At 43.8% G+C, this 21212-nt stretch overlaps 1 protein-coding gene and 1 pseudogene across 1 annotated transcript in view; one reads left to right on the top strand and one right to left on the bottom strand.

Annotated features, from left to right (window-relative positions):
• The window catches only part of LOC145408597 (dolichyldiphosphatase 1-like), a 48593-nt gene that overhangs the window by 5574 nt on the left and 21807 nt on the right, over window positions 1-21212 (top strand). The gene's annotated exons all lie outside the window — the stretch shown is intronic.
• Window positions 13556-13674, bottom strand: LOC145408913 (5S ribosomal RNA; annotated as a pseudogene).

Below are 21212 nucleotides of genomic sequence, written 5' to 3'. Positions count from 1 at the left end.
AGGAACCAGCAACCTTTCTTCCCTGCTGTACCCTTTCAAGCACTTAACCCTCCAAACCTCCATCTTTACTCATCACACTACCCAAATACTTAAACATACTCACATTTTCCAATTCCTCACCATCCAACCTCGCTGTACATTCACTGACTTCACCTCTCTCAAAGACCATCACTTTACTCTTCCCTACATTCACCTTTAGATTCCGTTTCTTACACACTCTCCCAAACTCATCCACCAAGCCTTGCAGCTCTCCTTCGTCTTCACTCAACAACACAGTATCATCTGCAAACAACAGTACAGGGAGTTTCCAAACACTACCCTCTCCTCATTTACACTTCTCACATTCCGCATGGCCATGCAAATCTCTCACCAGGGCCACTCCAACATCCACTATCATAACAGGGAAAATCAAAGAAGTACTGCCTGAGGGCCTCCTAATCTGCAGCTCCGAAGTGCCACAGTCGACGTTTCTTTGAAGGGTCCACAGGCCGTACTGGAGTGATAGGACAGGTTAAGGTAATAAGGTTGTGATCGGAGGAGCCCAACTGAGAGGAAAAATTAAGTGTAAGCAGAAGGATTAGTTGTAAGGAAGAGGTCAAGTTTGTTGGAGCTCTCTCCAAGGCGGTCAGGGATATGGATAGGGTGCTGTACAAATTGCTGTAGGTCATTAAGGATAGAAAAAATGTAGGCTTGTTCACCAGGTGGATCAGTGAAAGGAGAGGAGAGCCAAAGGTGGTGGTGAAAGTTGAAATCTCCTAGAATGGAGATTTCTGGGAAGAGAGCAATGGATAGAATGTGTTCCACTGTAGAAGTAAGATAGTCAAAGAATTTTTGATAGTCAGTAGAGTAAGGGGATAAGTAAACAGCACAGATATATTTAGTCAGAGAATGACAGGAAAGCCGATGCCAGAGTGTAGAGAATTCAGAAGAATCAAGTTCAGGAACACGAGAGCAAGATAAGTCGTTGTGTATATATACACAACAGTCACCTTTGACTTTGAAATGAGTTTAGAGAAAGTAGGAGGATACAGAAAATGGAGTTGTTTCGGAGAGCCTCAGAGGGCCCAATACCTGCCCAGGGTCCCAACCAAATGGGAAGATTTGCATGGCCATGCGGAATGTGAGAAGTGTAAATGAGGAGAGCACAAGGGTGGAAGTGGTGAATGTGTTCACGAGTGTGAGATATGCCGTGATGGCATTGTGTAAAACGGAAGATGAAGGGGTGTGAAGTGGAGGAGTGGGAGGGTGTGAAATTGTATGATCGGGAATGAATGGGTGAGGAAGATGCAAAGAAGGAGTTGCTTTGTTGATGAATGAGGTGTGGCAGAATGGAATGAGAGACTACAAATGTGTCATTTCGAGGTGTATGTTTGTCAAGTTCAAGTTTTACAAGGTGAAAGTGGTGGTGATTGTGGCATATGCATCGTTTGAGGACAGGAGTGAGAGGGGGGAAAGATAGGTTTTGGGATGAACTGCATGAAGTAGTGGGAGAAATGCCCAGGAGCTATAAAGTGATCATAATGGGGGATATGAGTGGAAGAGTAGGTAATGGTCCTGAGGATGACATAATAGTTTGTAATGGAGTACCAGGAGAAATTGATAACAGGAAGCAACTAAGGGATATGTGTCAGAAGAGGAGGTTGTGCATATGTAACTCGTATTTCAAACACAAAGATGCACATAAATATATGTGGTATAGAGGGAACGGGGATCATATTGAAAGAAGCCTGATTGATTATGTGCTCTTAGAGAGGTTGATGATAGGAATGGTTGCTAATACAAGGGCCGTGAGAGGATGATATGGAGGTCTGTCAGATCACATGACTGTGTATGCAAGATCAAGCTGAGAGGAGTGAGGTGGATCGGGAGAGAACAGAGCAGTGAGGGAGAAAGACTGAAAGATGAGAAGCTGAGAATCAAAGAAATGGCAGATGATTACAGGACCAAAGTAGGGGAGGAGTTAGAATCAGTGAAGTGGAATGAAATGGATCTGGACAGCCTGTGGAATGCTAAAGCGGTGTGTGGTGCGGCAAGAGTAACAACAAAGAAGAAAGATACAGCATGGTGGGAGGATGAGGTTAAGAGAGCAGTGGAGAAAAAGAAGAAGAAGTGGCTAAAGTGGTTACAGGACAAGGGTTCAGTTGAAATAAGAACTGAACATACTGAGGGCAAGAAGCACATAAAGAGACTAGTGAAGAGGAAAAAGGAGAACATAAATGATGATCTAGGAAGAAAGGTGAATGCAAACTACTCAAAAAATAGGAAGTTACAAGCAGGGGCGCACCCAGGAATTTTCTAAGGGGGGGGACCGTAGTGAGATGAGGTCAGGTAATCCAATAATTACTGGGAGGTCATATGCAGGTTTAGAGTCAGAGCTGCTGGCTCATGTGTTACTCTTTGTTTACTCTTTGTTTGTACTTGCCAGTTTTTCATGTTTTGCTGTTATCAATATAAATATATATAAATTTTTTAAGGACCCAGAGAGCTAAGGGGGGGGCCCGGGCCCGACCCCCCCCCTGGGTGCGCCCCTGGTTACAAGTGCTTGTGGGCCTTTGGGCCCTCTCGCACTTGCTCCTGCGGAGGGCTCTCGCTCTGCACGCTTGCTTTCTCATGCATCGCACTCGTTTCCTCATGCTTCTCACTCATTTCCTCACGCTTCGCGCACACGTTGCGATCATTTCAGGTAAGCTGAGTGATGTTTATGTGCTGTTCTAATCTAACATTGTCACTATCGGCTGTCAAGATGACATCGAAGGGCCCATGATGATCCATTTGTGTGCTGTTCTAGTCTAATGTTGTCACTTGGATTTTTTGCAGCTAAACAATTGATCGTGTTATTTGCAGCATTGAGAATGGAACCCAAGTTGTCTGCACACAAGTCCGAGATATTAACCACTCGGCCACGGCAACTGACGGGCACTGGGAGCAGCGTATTTTGGTCAGCATTTGAGGGCTCATTAAATATAGTATGTTAAAAGTTTTTCAATCATGATGGGACCAAGTTTTTTCACATCAGCAAATTTTTTGTGATTTTTATGTCAATTTTGGTGCGATTTGAATGTGTAGTCTTGGCTGGCCAAAATACGCATACACACAGACACACGGCTACTATTATACAGGTAGTATATTAGATATAAAGCCATCAAGAACTCTATGGTGAATGCAACCCTAATTTCACGCACTCACGCCAGGAGCGGCGTTTTTTGGTCAAAATTTGATCGCTCATTAAATATAGTAAAAGTTTTTCAATCGTGATGGGACCAAGTTTTTTCACATCAGTGAATTTTTTGCAATTTTTTTTGTGCCAATTTTGGTGCAGTTTGAATGTGTAGTTTCAGCAGCCCAAAATACACACACACACACACACACACACACAATGCAATCTGAAATAATGAACAAATGTTTCCAATCAGTTTTCACTAATGAAAAAGAGTTTGTGGAAGGGGAGGGAGTGACTAGAAATGTACTGGTGATAAAAGATATAAAAGTGGAGGTACAGGAAGTGTACAAATTATTGGAAACTCAAGATGTAAGGAAAGCCCCAGAACCTGATGGAATTTCTAATTGGGTACTGAAGGAATGCAGAGAACAACTGGCAGATAATATTCACAGTTTAATCATGTGTTCTTTGGAAGAGGGGAAAGTGCCACAAGAATGGAAGAGGGCAAATGTGGTACCAATTTATAAGGGAGGAAACAGGGGAAGAAACCCTGAATTATAGACCAGTGTCTCTAACCAGCATGTTCGCAAAATTGTGCGAGAGAATCCTGAAAGACAGATGGATAAAATATCTAGAAGAGATGAATATTTTGGCTGAATGTCAGTTTGGATTCAGAAGTGGAAGGTCATGTGTTTCTAACTTGTTGAGCTTTTACTCAAGAGTGATTGATGTGGTACAGGAGAGAGATGGTTGGGTGGATTGTGTGTACTTAGACTTAGAGAAGGCCTTGTACAAAGTACCTCATAAGAGACTAATGTGGAAACTAGAATATATAGGAGGACTGAAGGAGAAACTCCTGGAATGGATGAGAGACTTTTTGAGAGACAGACAAATGAGGACAGTAATAAGGGATAGGATGTCTGGATGGAGGGAAGTAACAAGTGGAGTCCCCCAAGGCTTGGTGTTTGCGCCAGTAATGTTCCTGATTTATGTAAATGATATGGTAGATAGAGTGAACAGTTATGCAAGTCTGTTTGCTGATGATGTAAAGATCTTGGGGAATATAGAGGTTGAGGAGGATTGTAAAATGCTGCAGGAGGATCTGGATAGGATACATGATTGGAGCTGGAAGTGAGAAATGAAATTTAATGTAAAGAAATGTAAAATATTGGAAATGGGTAAAAGTACCAGGAGGCCATCAGTGAATTATTTGTTGGGTAATGAATTAATCACTAAAATGAGAGAAGAGAAAGACTTAGGAGTGCTGGTCCAAGATAGTTTGTCACCTGAAAAGCACATTAATAAGATAATTAGAGAGACTTATAAACTCCTGACTAACATAAGAGTAGCATTTCAATATATGGATGAGGAGATGATGAAAAAATTGATAGTGGCCATGATCCACCCCAAGTTAGAATATGCAGCGGTAGTGTGGTCCCCACACAAAAAGAAAGATATAAACAAGATTGAGAGAATACAAAGAACAGCAATCAAAATGGTCCCCAGTCTGGCAGATCTGTCATACAGAGAGAGGCTGGAAAAGCTGGATTTGCCTTCCTTAGAGGAATGGAGAAAGAAGGGAGACATGATTGCAGTGTTCAGGACCATGATGAGAGTAGATAAAATTGACCGAGAAGATCAGTTTTTATGGGATAAGAGAGCAACAAGAGGACATGGAATGAAATTGAAAAGGTCAAGCTGCTTGAAGGATATCAAGAAATATAGCCTTCCTTACAGAATTATAGATTTATGGAATAGCCTGGACAAAGAGATCATCCAGTCTAAAAACTTAAACGAGTTTAAAGCAAAATTTGACTTACTGAGAAACAGCAACGGGAGCCCACGAGCATAGCATATTTCTTGTGTATCTCAGTTAGGTATATTGGGTAAATACATAAGTATTTGGAACGACTTAGACAAAAAGGTGGTGCAGGAGAAAAACATTCATGTGTGTAAAAGTAAACTAGATAAATGTGGATATGGAGACAGGACAACACGAGCATCGCTCAATTCCTGTATACTACAAATAGGTAAATACAAATAGGTAAATACACACACACACACACACACACACACACACACACACACACACAAAGAGAGAGAGAGAGAGAGAGATTGCTTCCCCTGGTATGATTACAGTATCAATACAGTAATTTCTGTACCAGTGCATATGATAGTGCCGTACACAGTACTGTACAGTACTGCATGTGTGTATGTACACCACTGTACAATTCACTTCCATTTCGTATGGATATTCATTTCAGTACCACACTCACCTGCCTTAGCCAAGCATCCCTAATGGGACAGGTTAGGTTTGGTTAGGTTAGGTAAGGATAACCTATGTAATTTTGCCTGGAAAACACATTGAGCATATTTTTGAGAAAATCCTATGGTTATTTTTGAAAGAATGAGGTGAAAGTTGTTCTTGGCTGAGGGGTACAGGTGGCCAGACCACAATCCACAAGTACAGTAAGACCTCACTATAACAGACAAATTGGGGCCCAAACCATTCCGAAAAATGCAAAATTCCAATAAAAGCGACATCCGGACTTCCCCCTGCTAACCCGGACTATTTCCAATATATCAGACATTAGTCCGGATCGCATGAACGGTTTTTAAACTGTTTTGACTACCTTTGTGGTACTGTACTGTGTTATAACTTCACTACATTAATCAAATGGTATAATATACATAATAATACTGTACTGTACACTGATAAACATGTCTTTTATTTACCTTACTGTGGTGATCATAGCTGAAGTGGTCAGGCAGTCCGGACTGCTTCTGGCTTTATCAGACTTTTTCCGATATGCAGGAATTTAGTCTGGTAGCTCCTCAAGTCAAATAAAAACAAATTCCGGTCTATTGAAGTCCATTATATCGAGGTTTTACTGTAAATGTACGGCAAAACTGCATATCCGCCTCTACACCGAAAAACAGGAGTCCCCTGGCCTCTGGGACTAGTGCGAAACTCCCCACGACGCGTGCCTGTCCGCTTCCGTACCAAATGGTCAGAGACCTGGCAGGCCACATTAGTCATACACTGCCTGAGACAACGACATATTGGTCATCCGCAGTTGCTGTCACTTACTAACACATGCCTGGGCAAATGGAAGTGAACCTTACATGCACACGTCAGTTTGCCGCATTTTGCTACCTCTGTGCTTGAAAGCAACCATTGGGTGCGATATGGCAGTGCTGTACTGTTTGCCAGCGAACACAAGCCTGCACCTCAATTCCCGCATTTGTCTCCCTTTTGTGTGGTAGCGCATGCAATGATGGTTGTGAATGCGGATGCATTTGTGGTGGTTACCTACCTTCTTCAGGTTATGGCCCTTCTCTGCTGAATTCTCATGTGTGTGGTGATGGCCCCACCACCACCTGAAAAACGAAAGAGGAAGGTTCTGGCTCTGGAGAAGAAACGTGAGATATTGGGCAAGGTTGACGCGGGCTGGACCGCAGGATGCATTCTGTGTGAGTATGATCTAGCCTGTTCAACATTGTTCGACGTCAAGAAGTCACGTGACAAGCTGACGCAGTACGGACAGGACTTTGCCGAAAGCAGTCGTCAGGGCGACAGGAAGGTAATGGCCCAGGCCCGGCATGGCGTTATTGACCGGTCAACATTGATGTGGTTTCATCAGCATCGTGGTGCTGGTGTGCTAGTGTGTGGAACTGAGGTGAAGGCTGTTGCCGAGAAAGAACTTCAAGGCATTTGAGGGATGGCTCCTTCTCTTCAAGCTTTGCCATGGACATACTGGCTGTAAGGCTCATGGTGAGGCCTTGGATGTGGCAACAGAAGAAGCAGACCCATTTCACCAGAAAGTGCAGCACCTGATCGAGGACAAGGGCCTTGCCCTTGGTCAAGTCTATAATGTTGACGAAACTGGTCTGTTCTACCGCTCCTTGTCCACCAACACCCCAGCTGAGGAAAGGGAGAAGACTGTGCTTAGTGAGAAGTTGTCCAGACAACGTGTCTCTGATTTGTGCTGTGCCAGTACTAACAGGACACACCATCTCAAACCCATTGTTGTCGGGCGTGCAAAACAACCACGTTGTCTCCGTGGGTTGATGGATAGCCTGCCTGTTGTGTGGTACCATTCTTTGAAAGCCTGGTGTACCACTAAGATCTTCAGTGATTGGTTCTACTGACATTTCGTCAAGGAGGTATTCCTCTATCAAACATGTGGATGATTTCCAGTCTCTTTAGAACAGCAGGAGAGCAGGTGGACATCGATGACATGAGGGATTGGCTGGATGACGACGGCAACGATCCTGGTTACCAGACCATGTCTGATGAGGAGATCGCTGCTGCTGCCTCTGCGGGCACAGAAGAGGATAGCAGGACCAATGGGATGAAGATAAGGACCCTGACTTGCAGCCCTCCGCGACTCCTTCAATCCTTCACCTCAGTGTCCTCTGTGATTACCTGGAGAGGGTGCTGGAGTATGCTGAGCACCCACACTGTGACAGGGAGTTGGTGCCACTCTGCCTGGCGATGGAGTTGCGGGGAGTCCAGGACGCTGTCATCCTCTGGCAGAATTGTCGGTCCTATAGTCAGACCAGGATCGACCCATTCTTCAAGCCTGTGGCCCCCTCGAGTCCCAGCCCATTCTCACCACCACCTCATTTCCTGCGTTCACCATCGGACCTGCAGCCAAGCACATCGACAACTGTTGAGTCTCCATTGGATGTAAGCTTGCAGCTGTCTTCGGAGTCTCCTGAGGTGGGTAGGTCACCATCACCGCACCGCACGTCACTGGTCATCAGGCACCTCAGACAGATTGAGGATAACGAGGAGGAGGAGTTTGTCAGCCTTTGTTAGGTGCTACTGTTTGACACGAGACCACATGGGACAACTCTACGCCTGCTGGAGGTGGTGGGCTAAGAAGCCTTGTGGTGGTGCACTGAGTGGTAAGTACCCCAACCTAATGTTTTTTGGCAGGTAACTTTAGGTTTCTTTCATAGTTTCCGTGGTGTTAAAATTTATTTAGGATAATCCTATGTATGTGTCAATGTCACATTATGGCAGAATGACTTGAAAACAGTACCAAAAATAGGAGGTTGTATTGCACGTACATTAGTGATTAGGTAGGGTGTTTATCGGTTTTCAGTGTTTTTTGTGTGTGTGTGTGTGTGTGTGTGTGTGTGTGTGTGTGTGTGGTTTCCTTGGTGTTGAAAATTTGTTTTGGATAAGTCTATGTACAGTATGTTTTGATGTCAAAATATGCCAGAATGACTGGAAAACAACTCCAAAATAAAAGAGGAATACTGTACATACAGTAGTGTTTAGGTAGGGTGCTTTTTGGTTTTCAGTTTTTTTTTTGCATGGTTTTCTTGATGTTGAAAATTATTTTGGATAATCCTGTGTATATTTTGATGTCAAAATATGGCAAAATGACCTGAAAACTCTACCAAAATAAGGAAGGGTACTGTACATAGTATATCAGTAGGGTGTTTTTTGGTTTTCAGTGGTTTTTCTGCACGGTTTTCTTGGTGTTTACCATTACTTTTGATATTCCTACATGTGTTTTAATGTCTGAATATGCCTGAATGACCGGAAAACACTGCCAAATTAAGCATAGGTACTGTAGAAATAGGTTAGGTATAGGTTGGAGGTGGGTATAGGTAGGGTCTGGGTATGGTAGAGGAATAGTGTTCATTATCTGGATGTTGTCACTGCCCGGACATGCCTTTGGCTGTATTATGTTTGGATAAATGAGGGATTACTGTATCACCATCGTCACTATCACTGTGCCGAGTGTGAGGGCGAGTGGATGTGCCTCTTGAACGTGTAGAGAGAATCGGCTCCTTGTAGTCCTTGATATCCTCCTCCTTATGCTCAAGCTTCTCTCCTGAAGATTCCACACTATCCTCAGAGGTGCTGCCATGCTCTTGGAGGATTTCCAAGACCTCGGCAATGAAATGGAGGCTTTGTACGGTCGGCGTGCTGGACCAAAGCTAGGTATGTTGTCACTCATGGGATGCAGAAAGCATACAAGCATATTCAGTACTTTATTGTGCATGAGTACCCGTGGGTGGCAGGAGCAGGTTTTCAATTGTTGATTAACGTGACAAAGCCATGTGAAGGCTTACACTATGAATATTTCCCTTATAAGAGGCCTGCGTTGTGAAAAAATCCAGAAATTTCTTTAAACATCTGTTAGCCATTGTTGGTCCTTGGTGCACAAAAAATCTGGACGGTTCCCAGCTGTCATTGGTGCTTATAGGGTTAACAGATTGCATCATTAAACTGAGGTTTGCCTATAGTAACAAAATTTTGTCAAAGGAACTATGTACTGTATATAAAGAGATTTATGGTTGTGATAATGTAAGTATAACTAGGAAAGTGCAGTAGTGTATGATTGAAGTCAGTGTTAGTTTAAGGAAATGTAAGTAAGTATTTCAAGAATAGATAGTGAGTGTGTCTCGCGGATAGTGGCTGCTTATGAAAGTTTATTTTTGACCTGGAAAGAGAGGGTAGAGAGGTAAGCATCCCTTTCGATTGCCGCAAACTCCATGAGTCATAACTTACAACCCAATAAGTCTGAGAAGTAATATTTTTTCAACTCCTGCCACAAGGGCATGGGAAGTGCAATGTTTGTGATAAGTGGGCGCTTAGGAGATGTAGTGGTATTAGAGGTAGACTGTGAGATGATGCTGATTTCATGTGTGCAGTGTGTCAGGGACAGCTTGAGGAGATTGCCAGGCATGAAAGGATTAAACTTGCTGGTGAGTATCTTGAGTGTGTGGAAGAGTTTTGTTATGTGGGACATGTTATGTGCTGGAGGTGGGGCATGTGGAGAGGATGGGGGTGGCTAGAGTGAGGAGTGGTTGGAAGAGGCTCAGGGAACTGTTGCCTCTCCTGACATTGAGAGGGCTCTTCCCCCATGCCAAGGAATCTTTGTATATGGCATGTGTTAGAAGTGTAATGGTATGTGGTAGTGAGACCTGGGCAGTAAAGGAAGAGGATATTTGCAGGCTCGAATATATGGAAATGACAATGATTAGGTGGATGTGCAGTGCGTCCTTGAGTGTGAGGCCTGGGGGGGCTAGGTTTTCAATGGAAGAGTTGAGAGGTAGGATGGCACTGGACTGTAATGGTATTGCAGTGAGGAGAAGTAGACTGAGATGGTGTGGGCATGTGGAGAGGATGGGGGTGTTAATTGGATGCAGAAAATGAGAAGCATTAATGTTGGGGGTAGGGTAGTGAGAGGTAGATCGAAGAAGACCTGGAACGAGGTCATTGAGTGTTTGCAGGAGAATTAGTTATATTCAGTGTGTATTGTTATACTGTAATAACAGTAACTGACAACCTCATCATTCCCAACAGCTCCTTGCCCAGCCAACCGTGCTAATCTCTGGCATCATTGTTTTTTGACCGTGAGATATTTGCCTAAACACACAGCTGCACCCATTATCTTGAAACAGACAGAAAATATAATCTTTCTCCTCCCTTGCAACACACACAGTACCACCCAGAGTATTATTATAAATCAGTACAGGAATTTAAAAAAAATCGCAATATGGAAAAAAGTTCATAATTTAGGTATTTCTACCAATAGGTTCACATATTTTGTACGGATTTGGATCATTTTACATATTCCTTCCTTTGCACAAGCATTTTAGCAACATTTGCCATGTTCACGTTGTATATAGATGAGTGGAAAACCTTCCCTTCCCTTTATGCCAATCCCCTCATGCAAGGTGCTAATCTATCTATCTATCTATTGCCAGATGCCTTAATCCCATAAGGGGTGGCCACAAACAAATCGCCTTCATGTCTCCCTGTGCCCTGCCATTTCACTGCCCTGCTGCTAGCTCACACTCCCCTCTCATATACCTCTCCACTCCATCCCTCCATCTCATCCTTGGCCTCCCCCTTCCTCTCCTCCCCTCCACCTCACTCACATACTCTCTCCTTATCAGTCTCTCACTCTCCATTCTCTCCATATGGCCAAACCACCTCAGTGTGTTTCTCTTAACGCTTCCTGTCACATCCACATCCACACCACAATGCATCTTCACATCCTCATTTGTCAGTCTGTCTCTCCATGTGACTGCACATGCTCTTCTCAAATAACTCATTTCCACTTCTCTCACTCTTGACTTCTGTCCCCCCAACAAGGTCCAAGCTTCACTTCCATACGTTAAAATTGGTATCACAATACTGCGATGTAGTAACTTTTTTACTTCCATGCTCACTTCCATATTTCTTATCACTGCTTTCAAGAAACCAGCAACCTTTCTTCCTAGTTGTACCCTTTCAAGCACTTCAGCCTCCAAACTTCCATCCTTACTCATCACACTACCCAAGTACTTAAACACACTCACATTTTCCATTTCCTCATCATCCAACCTCACTGTACATTCACTGACATCACTTCTCTTGAAGACCATAACTTTACTCTAAGCTGCTAATTGGTCATCATATAAAATTTTAGCTGAAGATGAAAAAAAAATAAAGTTCATAATATTATTTTTTTTAATGAAATCTCCTATATTATGTACTGATATTGTTCATAATACACATATCCAGTCCTTTCAAACCATTTCAGCACCACTGAAATTTTGGGGGGTAAAAAGATGGATATTTCTTAGTGTGATGTTTTTCCGTTCCTCTACAGTAAAACCTCACTACTGTATAGCGGACTAATTGGGGCCCAAGCCAGTCCGAAAAAAGCTAAAGTCCGATAAAAGTGACATCAGGACTCCCCCTTGGACTTCTTCCTCCTTTTGTTATGCAAAGAGGCTTGCTTGTCATTCATGCATTTATTCTCTCTCTCTCTCTCTCTCTCTCTCTCTCTCTCTCTCTTCCCCCATGCACCAGGCACTTCTGTTTTACTTCACATATTTTTGTCTTCATTGTCACCTTCACCTTCCCATTCATTTTTACCTTCACTTTTAGTTCACTCTGACATTCACATTCACCTTCATATTCTTTTCCATGCTCATTTCACATTCACCTTCACCTTCACCTTCATACTCACTTGCACTATCACTCATTTTGAATTTCCCTTTCACCTTCACTTGCAACCTTACTTTCTCATTTTCACATTTACCTTTACAATTATTCACTCACCTTCACTTTTGCCCTCCCTTTTTTTTACTATCACAGTCACCTCCACCCTCACTCACATCTTCACCTTCACTTTCTCTTTCACCTTCACTTTCACTTTCAACTTTTCTTTCACCTTCACTTTTACATTCATTTTAACGTCATTTCACTTTTACATCCATTTTTGCCTTCACTTTCACCTTCATTTTCTCCTTGGCCTTTACTTTCACCTTCACTTTTACATTCATTTTCATCTTCACTTTCACCTTCATTTTCACCTTCACTTTCACCCTCTTTCACCCTCACTTTCACATTCACCCTCACTCTCACCTCTCACCTTCACTTTTGACTTCACTTTCACATTCATGTTTACTTTCACCTTCACCTTCACTTTCACCCTCACTTTCACCTTCCATCTTCACATTCACTTTCACTTTTGACTTCACTTTTGCCTTCACTTTCACCCTCACTTTCACCTTCCACCTTCACTTTCAGTTTTGACTTCACTTTCACCTTCCACCTTGACTTTCACTTTCACGTTCACTTACTTTCACCTTCACTTTCACTTTCACACTACCTTCACATTCACCTTCACAATGCCTTCACTAACCTTCACTTTTTCATTCACTTTCACCTCCCTTTCCCTGAGACAGAGAGAAGGGGAGGAAATATAGAAGGAGAGAGAGGGGAAGGACCAAGGTTATGCCTATCTCCCTCATTTGTTTATGCCAAGGGGACGCCACTTGTCATTTCTGTATTTATTCTCTCTCTCTCTCTCTCTCTCTCTCTCTCTCTCTCTCTCTCTCTCTCTCTCTCTCTCTCTCTCTCTCTCTCACCAGAGAAGGACAGGGAGGAAGGGAAGGTATGAAAGAGGAGAGAGAGAGAGAGGAGGAACCGATGGTTTGGTATCTCCTCTGTTTGTTTGTTTATTCATTTATTCCAAGAGAGGACTGCTTCTGGCTTTATTGGACTTTTCCTGACGCATAAGAATTTAGTCCACCTGGCTCCTTGAGTCCAATAAAAGTGAATTCCGCTATATTGAAGTCCATTATATCGAGGTTTTACTGTACTTAGTTTTCACTGGTGTGTACTCAGTCATTTTTCATAATTTTTTGTGCCTATCGAGCACAGGATGGGTTTAGGAAGCCAAGAATTGCATTGGCAGATGCACCAGATATTTCTGTTCAGTTTGGTAAGAAAAAAAAAAAATCATTCATTCATTCATTGCCAGACGCCATGTATCCCAAACGGGGTGGCCAAGGGCTTAGAGTTAATTGTTTTACAGGGAGGGGCACTAATCCTCCACCAACCCCACTTGACACGTAGGGAGAACGTTATGCCAACAGCATGTGGTGTTCCCAGGCGGTCACCCATCCAAGTACTAACCAGACCCAACGTTGCTTAACTTCGCTGATTGGACGGGAAGTGGTGTACTCAACGTGGTAGACCAGTAAAAAAATCAATTTTTGAAATTTGAAAAAATGGTGCTGGGGCCGGCCACTGGGTCCTGACAATTTCTGGACCCCTGGGCATTGAAAGGCTAAAGGAATATCTGGCAAAATTATGCATCATCCATCACCGAACCGAGACATAACCAGTGGTTCTATGCAATATCCAACACCAAAAATGGAATGTAACCAGTGGCTCTGTGCAATATCCGACACCAAAACAGGACGTGACCAGTGGTTCTATGCAATAGCCATCATTGAGGTGTATCAACCGGCTTGTAAATAGTAGCCAGTCAGCACTTTATTACTGTATTACTGTACTGTATTATGTCATTACTTTATTGTATTTTATATCTAATTTTTGTCTTTTACTCATGGGAAAGTTTTTAAGATAGAGGGCCGAGAGGGAGAGTAACGCAACATCCAGCTCAATGCCAGATATAGATCCGATGCGGGGTACTATGCAGTATCCGGGATTTCACATTACAGTAATCACTCCAATATCCGGATCAATAGAGCCATCGGTAGGTTCGGATATTGGTTTTGTCCGGATATTGGGCCCCAGCTTATGGACTTGTACTTACGGACCCTAACACAGAGAAACACCTATACAACTCCCTCCGGACATGCATAGCACCTATTTAACACCCAAATCACACCAATAAGGCACATAAATGACTGAAATAAATGCAATAGACACATAAAATGTGGGTTTAGAAGTATGTTCATACATTAATAAACATTCTGGTACTTATGGACTCTAACCGAACCTAACCTAACCGAACCTAACCGAACTCTGAAAAACACATTCCTACTGCACATGCATGAGGTAAGTTTAGTATGGAAAGAAGTACAGTATGACACTTTCTGGTAAGTATAGTATGGGAAAAAATACAATATGAAACATTCTGGTAAATATAGTATGGAAAATAGTACAACATGAAACATTTTGGCTACTTACAGCAAGTCCCTGGCCACCTCGATGAATAACCGCCTCCTCTCGGACTCTGACAGTAAGAACGATTTCCTGAAGCACTTGCACTACACTCTTCCTGAAGTCTTGCACTGAACTTAGTCACTAACACACAGAAGTCCGATCTTTTCACAGTGTTCACTTTAGTCCAAATAATGTTCCATTAAATTTAAGTGTTGCACATTAACTTTTCCCAAGTTTTTTTAAGTTTCCAAAGCCAAAACAAAGAAGGTTAGTTACGTTAAATTTCTTTTCTACTTAGTCTTTTCTCCCAACTTGAAAACCTTAACACAACACACCGTTTTTTCACTGCACAACACTCAAAATTCCCGTGTGGTCTAGTGGAGAAGTTCTTGCTGTTTATTCACTGTCAGAGCCCGAGAGTATCACTGGCAGGCGTCCAAGGGGTGCATCGGTGGGTAGTGGTGATGGCGTACCGACTACAGAAGACTCTGAAGACAGCCGCAAACTCACGTCGAGCGGTGACTCCACTGTAGCTGATGTGCTGGGCTGTGGCTCGGAGCATGAGGGCCTGTCTTGGGGAGGCAACGGAGTGGAACCAGGGCTTGGCACAGCGGGGTCACGGGCCTGAAAAAACTGTCAATCGTTGACTGACGCAAGGACCGACGATTCTGGCGATTGATGATGCGCTGCCGGAAAGCACGCACTTCCTCCACGAGTCCCAAGGGCCCCATCTCCCTGTCGCAGTCCGGGTGTTCCAGGTAGTCTAGGACGAACTCTAGATGTTCCCGGAGTGCGCTCAGCTTGGGGATGGCTGGAGTAGTGTCCTGCTGGGCGGAGTCTGCATCATCATCGCCTTCGTCGTCGGAATCTTCAAGTTCGGGACTGACACCAGCAACCGAAGACGCGATCTCGATATCAGACAACGCGTCTGATACCCAGGATCGCCCTCGTCGTCGTCCAACCACTCACGAACATCGTCCACATCAACATCGTCGCCGTGCGTACGCAGCTGTGCATGGAAGTCATCCACGTCAAACCCTAGGAAATCGTACTCCACATCTGTTCCGAGAAGCAGACGAGACCAACCATTTTCAAGAGTTTTCACAGGGACTTCCTTCCATGCACTAGCCCAGTTGTACAGCGCAGACTTGATGTTGTAGCGGCGAAGGTTTTCCAAAGTCCGCTTGCCTTGAGTGTCACGTCCTTCCCTGCGCTCGTCCTCATCCTCGAGAACAACCATCACCTCGTCCAGGAACTTCCGACGGTACAGGCGCTTTGTTGCCACGATCACTCCTTGGTCCATTGGTTGAATGAGAGCAGTCGTATTAGGTGGCAGAAACATGCACCTAATACGGCCATTCTCAGCAACCAAGTCCTTGTCGCACGGGTGGGCAGGTGCATTGTCGAGGAGAAGGAGAGCCTTTACCTGGTCGCGAGGAATTCCCAGTGTCTTCGTCTGGTAATGTATGACCTCCTTGAAGCTTAAGTGATGGTGAAACCAGTCTTTGAAAATCACAGCTGTGAACCATGCTTTCAAAGAATGGTACCATACGACAGGAAGGACATCCATCACCCCACGAAGGCACCGAGGCTGCTTTGCACGGCCAACAATAACGGGCTTAAGCCGGTGCATGCCGTTAGCATTGGCACAACACAAAGCAGATATCCGTTCCTTAGAAAGCTTGCGGCCAGGTACACGCTTCTCCGTCTCATCGGCGAGAGTGTTCGTTGGCACCGAGCGATAGAATAGGCCAGTTTCGTCAGCGTTATAGACTTGACCGAGAGTGAGGCCCTCCCTGTCGATCAAGCCTTTCACCTTGTGCCGAAACTCGTCCCACTCCATCCTCGTTAGCGTCCAATGCTTCGCCATGTGCTTTACGGTTAGTAAGGCCATGTCGCAACTTGAACGCGAAGAGCCAACCCTCGGATGCCTTGAAGTCTAGGGCGTCGTGAAGCCTTGCAAACTTCTCAGCAGCAGCCTTCAGCTCCGTTCCACGTACCATCACACCAGCTGCACGTTGCTGTCGATACCAAATCAACGTGGAGCGGTCGATCTCTGCATACTTGGGAGTAAACATAACCTTCCTCTCCACGTTGCGTTTGCTTCTCGACGAGAAGTCAGCCGTGTACTGCATGAGCTTGTCTCGGGAACGCTTGATATCAAACAAAGTCGACCGGGCCAGGTTGAACTTGCGGAGAATGCGAGAGGAAGACCAACCCGCATCAACCTTCTCCAATATCTCCCGTTTCTTCTCCAGAGTCAACACCACTCTCTTCCTTTTCTCAGGAGGCGGGGCCATCATCACACACACTAAGAGTAGGGCAGAGAGCAGCAGGAGGCCTTGCAGCAAGTACGGCACCACCACAAAAGCGAGCACGTGGGCAGCCATGACGAAGAGCGTAGGTCTTGTCGCGGTGAGAGACAGGCGGGAAGTGGGGAGGATGCAGCGGCGCTCTATCGGACGTCGGAGGAATGACGAACCAAAACAATGCTCTCACGCGGCGCGCGCGGCAAGTTCAAATTACGGACGGCAAAAAATCGATTTTTTTTCCAATTTTTTTGGATTTTCGGACCATTTTGGGAATGTTTGATCCCAGGACGATAAGGTTCGGTTAGTGGGGATGTTCGGTTATTGGGCGTCCGGATATTAGAGTGATTACTATATTTGGCATAGGGCTTGTCTGAAATACACTGGATAATTGAGGGTTCACTGTAGGCTATCTGGTAACTTACATCATACTTTGTGTATTCTGTTATTTTGCAGGATTTAACCCTTTCACATACCGAAGACAGCTTTGGCTGTCCTTGGCTACCGAGGCTCAGACGTTCAGATGGTCATAATCCAAGGATCGGGATTTACTGGTGAATGTGACCCAGTATTTTTCATGTTTTAAATATGCCACCATAAAGTACAACTATTCACCTTCAAAGTGAGCCATAATTGAGGTTATTATGATGAAAATAAACTTACTATACAGTACGCATTTCTGGTAAAACATTGCTTTGGGAGCGCCAAAAACTAAAAAGTTTTTCTTCCTGTTCATTTTCTTTTTTCTGTGATATTATTGCTCCAAATACAATAAATTATACATCATTGAAAAGGAAATTATTCAGCTATATTTTGGAACAAAAAATATTATTCTATCTTGATTTTTTTTTTCTAATTTTTTTTTAAGTGCAAAATTTTTGCATATCAGCTTGATTGTACATGCTTTTTTTTTGCATTTTAATTTGTGTATAATGCTTTTTTTTTTAAACATAATATGGTAAAGTACAATTACTAAGCTTCAAAACAAGACCAAATTGAGCTCTCTGCGATGAATAGTAACTTTGCTACAAGCGGTAACAGTAAAGCATCTCTATGCAATTTTTGCAATTTCGCACAGCGCTTCAGCCTGTGGAGTCACATGGAGAGACAGGCTGACAAATGAGGATATAAAGGAGCGTTGTGGTGTGGATGTGGATGTGATAGGAAGCGTTATGAGGAACACACTGAGGTGATTTGGCCATGTGGAGAGGATGGAGAGTGAAAGACTGACGAAGAGAGTGTATGTGAGTGAGGTGGAGGGGGTAAGAGGGAGAGGGAGGCCGAGGATGAGATGGAGGGATGGGGTGGAGAGGTATATGAGAGAGGGGGGTGTGAGTTGGGAGCAGGGCAGTGAAATGGCGGGGGACAGGACGACATGGAGGCAATTTGTTTGTGGCCACCCCAAATGGGATTGAGGCATCTGTCAACAGATAGATAGATAGATAGCTTCAGCTGGTCATGCGCTACAGCAATTTTTTACAAGCACCCTTGATGGGAAAGGGTTAATATTAGTTGTTAAATTTACTTAATTTGTGTAGCCTGTATATCTGGTACACTCAGTCCTTGAGTAACACGTTTTTGTTCTAACGCACTTGGCATAATGCGACAGGTCATAATCAACACGCAGAAAAACTCAAGCTCACGTGGGAAGTCAGCTGGCCTGGTGAAGAAATTTGAAAGTCGCACACAGTGACACCACCTGCTAGACTTATCATGATTTGCCACGTAACATCCCCGTACCTGTCCTGGGCACACTCAGGGCCACATGGTTAGACGAAAATTTATGGGTTTTGCAAGTTTAGGGGATGAAATGGAACGAAAATGTTTGCTAATCAGAAAAAATTACTCTTCCATCCATGTGCTCTCGTATGTAAGTATTCAGTTCCACATTCTTTGTTTGATTTCGCGCATCCCAACACATTTCGGACCGACTGAGCATACAGCTATCAGTCCTTTCATGCATCGCACTGAGTTCTGTGTGCGCTGTGCAGCAAGATTTTTTTTTTGTGTTAGTGTTGAGCGAAGACATTGACTCTTAGTCATGCTGCGTGATCAGCCCCAGCCACCCAGAAAGTGGCACATCTTCATGTATTCCCAGAATTATGAGATAGTTAAGGAGTTAGAGTAGGGAAAGAAGCAGGTAGAAATTATACCCAGAAATTTGAGATAGTAAAGGATTTAGAGGAGGGAAAGAGGCAGGTAGGAATTATGCCCAGAAGTATGAGATAACACAGGATTTAGAGCAGGGAAAGAGGCAGGTAGAAATTATGCTCAGAAGTATGAGAAGGTAAAGGATTTAGAACAGGGAAAGAGGCAGGTAGGTGGCAAAAATGCATGGCATGAATGAAAGCACCATCAGAATGATTCGGAAGGACTGGGAGAAGATAAAGAAGATTGTGTGTGGGAACCCTGGTGATGCGAACCTAGCAGCAGTGAAGGTTGGTAATGTTGTCCTGAAGCTGACTGAGAAGCTCATAGGATGTTATGTGGAGCATCAGAGAAAGAACAACTAGCTGTATGCTCATTCAGTCTGAGATGCGTTGGGAATTGTGAAATTGAACGAGGAATGTAAAACTGAATGTTAACTTACGAGAACACATGGATAAAAGAATAATTTTTTTCTTATTAGCAAACATTTTAGTTCCAATTCTTCCCCTGAAACTGCAAAACCCATAAATTTTCATCTAACCATACTGTCTAATGTCCCTACCAAGGGCGGCATGAATCGAGAGAAAGTGAAACTTTATGACAATAACAACAACATTGGGGGTGGGGGGCTTGGGGAGAATGCCAGGGAGCTATGCATCAACAACACAAGGTTGCCCAGCCTAACTTTTGTTTTTGCTAATGTTATATTTTTAATACCATTCATGTTCTTAATTATGACAGTTATATCTCAGTGTTTTACCTGATGGTGGGTATAAGTAGGGGGTAATTTATATGGCATAGGGCGGTAGGAGGTGGCAAAAGTGTGAGTTTTGGAAAGTTGCCAGAACACCTTGTACTGTTATACAGTACATGCAAACATATTGAGTGAAGCAGGTTTGAGTAGCATGGTCCATGTCCAGTCCCTATTGTCTGCATTACACGATGATTGAATGTAGATGATATATATAAAACTTGTGGGTGAAAAGGTTTCACTGTGGGCAAACCCACTATTATGTGTGGGAAAATAAACTCAAAATGTGGGTGAAAGGACATGTGTGTGAACTGACTTGTGGGCAAAGTGACTGATAACACCGACACCATGTTCACTGCCAATCTCACTGACTTGACACGAAGTCAGTACAACAAAAAAACTCAAGTGTACATAATTTGAAAACCATAAATAGCAACGGAAGCCTAACTGGAGGTGTTGAAACCTAACTGGGAGGGGGCTTTGTCCCCCAGACTGTCCGATGATTATAACCTACCTTACAGGTGAGAATGAGAGAGCAAAGGAAGGAGTATGTATAGTTGTGAGTAAAAGATGGAAGAAGAGCATAAGACAGTATGGATCAGTTGGGTCATGGATTGTATGGGTAAAGTTGAAAGTTGGAATACAAATGTGGGCGATTGTGTGTGTGTATGCGCCAACGCAAGATCGTGCTAGAAGAGTGAGAGAAGAGTTCTGGACAAATGTGGAAGTGTGCATGGAAAAGTTTAGAAGGAATGAGAGAATGTTTTTGATCGGTGATATGAATGATAAAGTTGGGAATGTGAAGGTGGATGGAATAGTTGGTGAGTGGGGTGTGCCTGCTGAGATAGATGAGAATGGGAGTGTGTTAGTGGACATTTGTGCTGGGAGGGGGTTGGTGATAGCCAATACCCTCTTCAGGCATAAAATGATCCACAGGTATACATGGCGAGTGATGAGAAGGGTGGTTGGTGAACTGAATGAAAGGAAGGCAATGATTGATTATGTGTGTGTGGATGAAAGGATGCGAAGATGTGTAATGGATGCAAGAGCTTATAGAGGTTGGGGGAGTGGACTTTCTGACCACTTCTTGGTGGTGGCCAGAATTAGGAGTCAAGTAAGATGGAGGAATAGAAGGGAAAGACGAGAGGAAGGAGTAGTTGCAAGGAGAGTGGAAAGGTTACATGAGGATGAGAAAAAGGCAGAGTATAAGAGAGAAGTGGAGGAACGATTGGGCAAATATGAATTGGAGCAGATGGGAGATGTGGAAGGTGTGTGTAGGATATTTACAGAAGAAATATGTGCAGCATGTGATGTGGTGTGTGGAAGGAAGAGAAGACGGAGGGGGGTGCAAGGAACAGCGTGGTGGACTGAAGAGGTGAGACAGGCTGTGGCACAAAAGAA

The sequence above is a fragment of the Coenobita brevimanus genome, chromosome 78 (genome assembly GCF_032717465.1).
Source record: "Coenobita brevimanus isolate Jiangsu-jjx chromosome 78, ASM3271746v2, whole genome shotgun sequence".
Classification (NCBI taxonomy): domain Eukaryota; kingdom Metazoa; phylum Arthropoda; class Malacostraca; order Decapoda; family Coenobitidae; genus Coenobita; species Coenobita brevimanus.
This window is presented reverse-complemented; position numbering and strand designations above follow the sequence as displayed.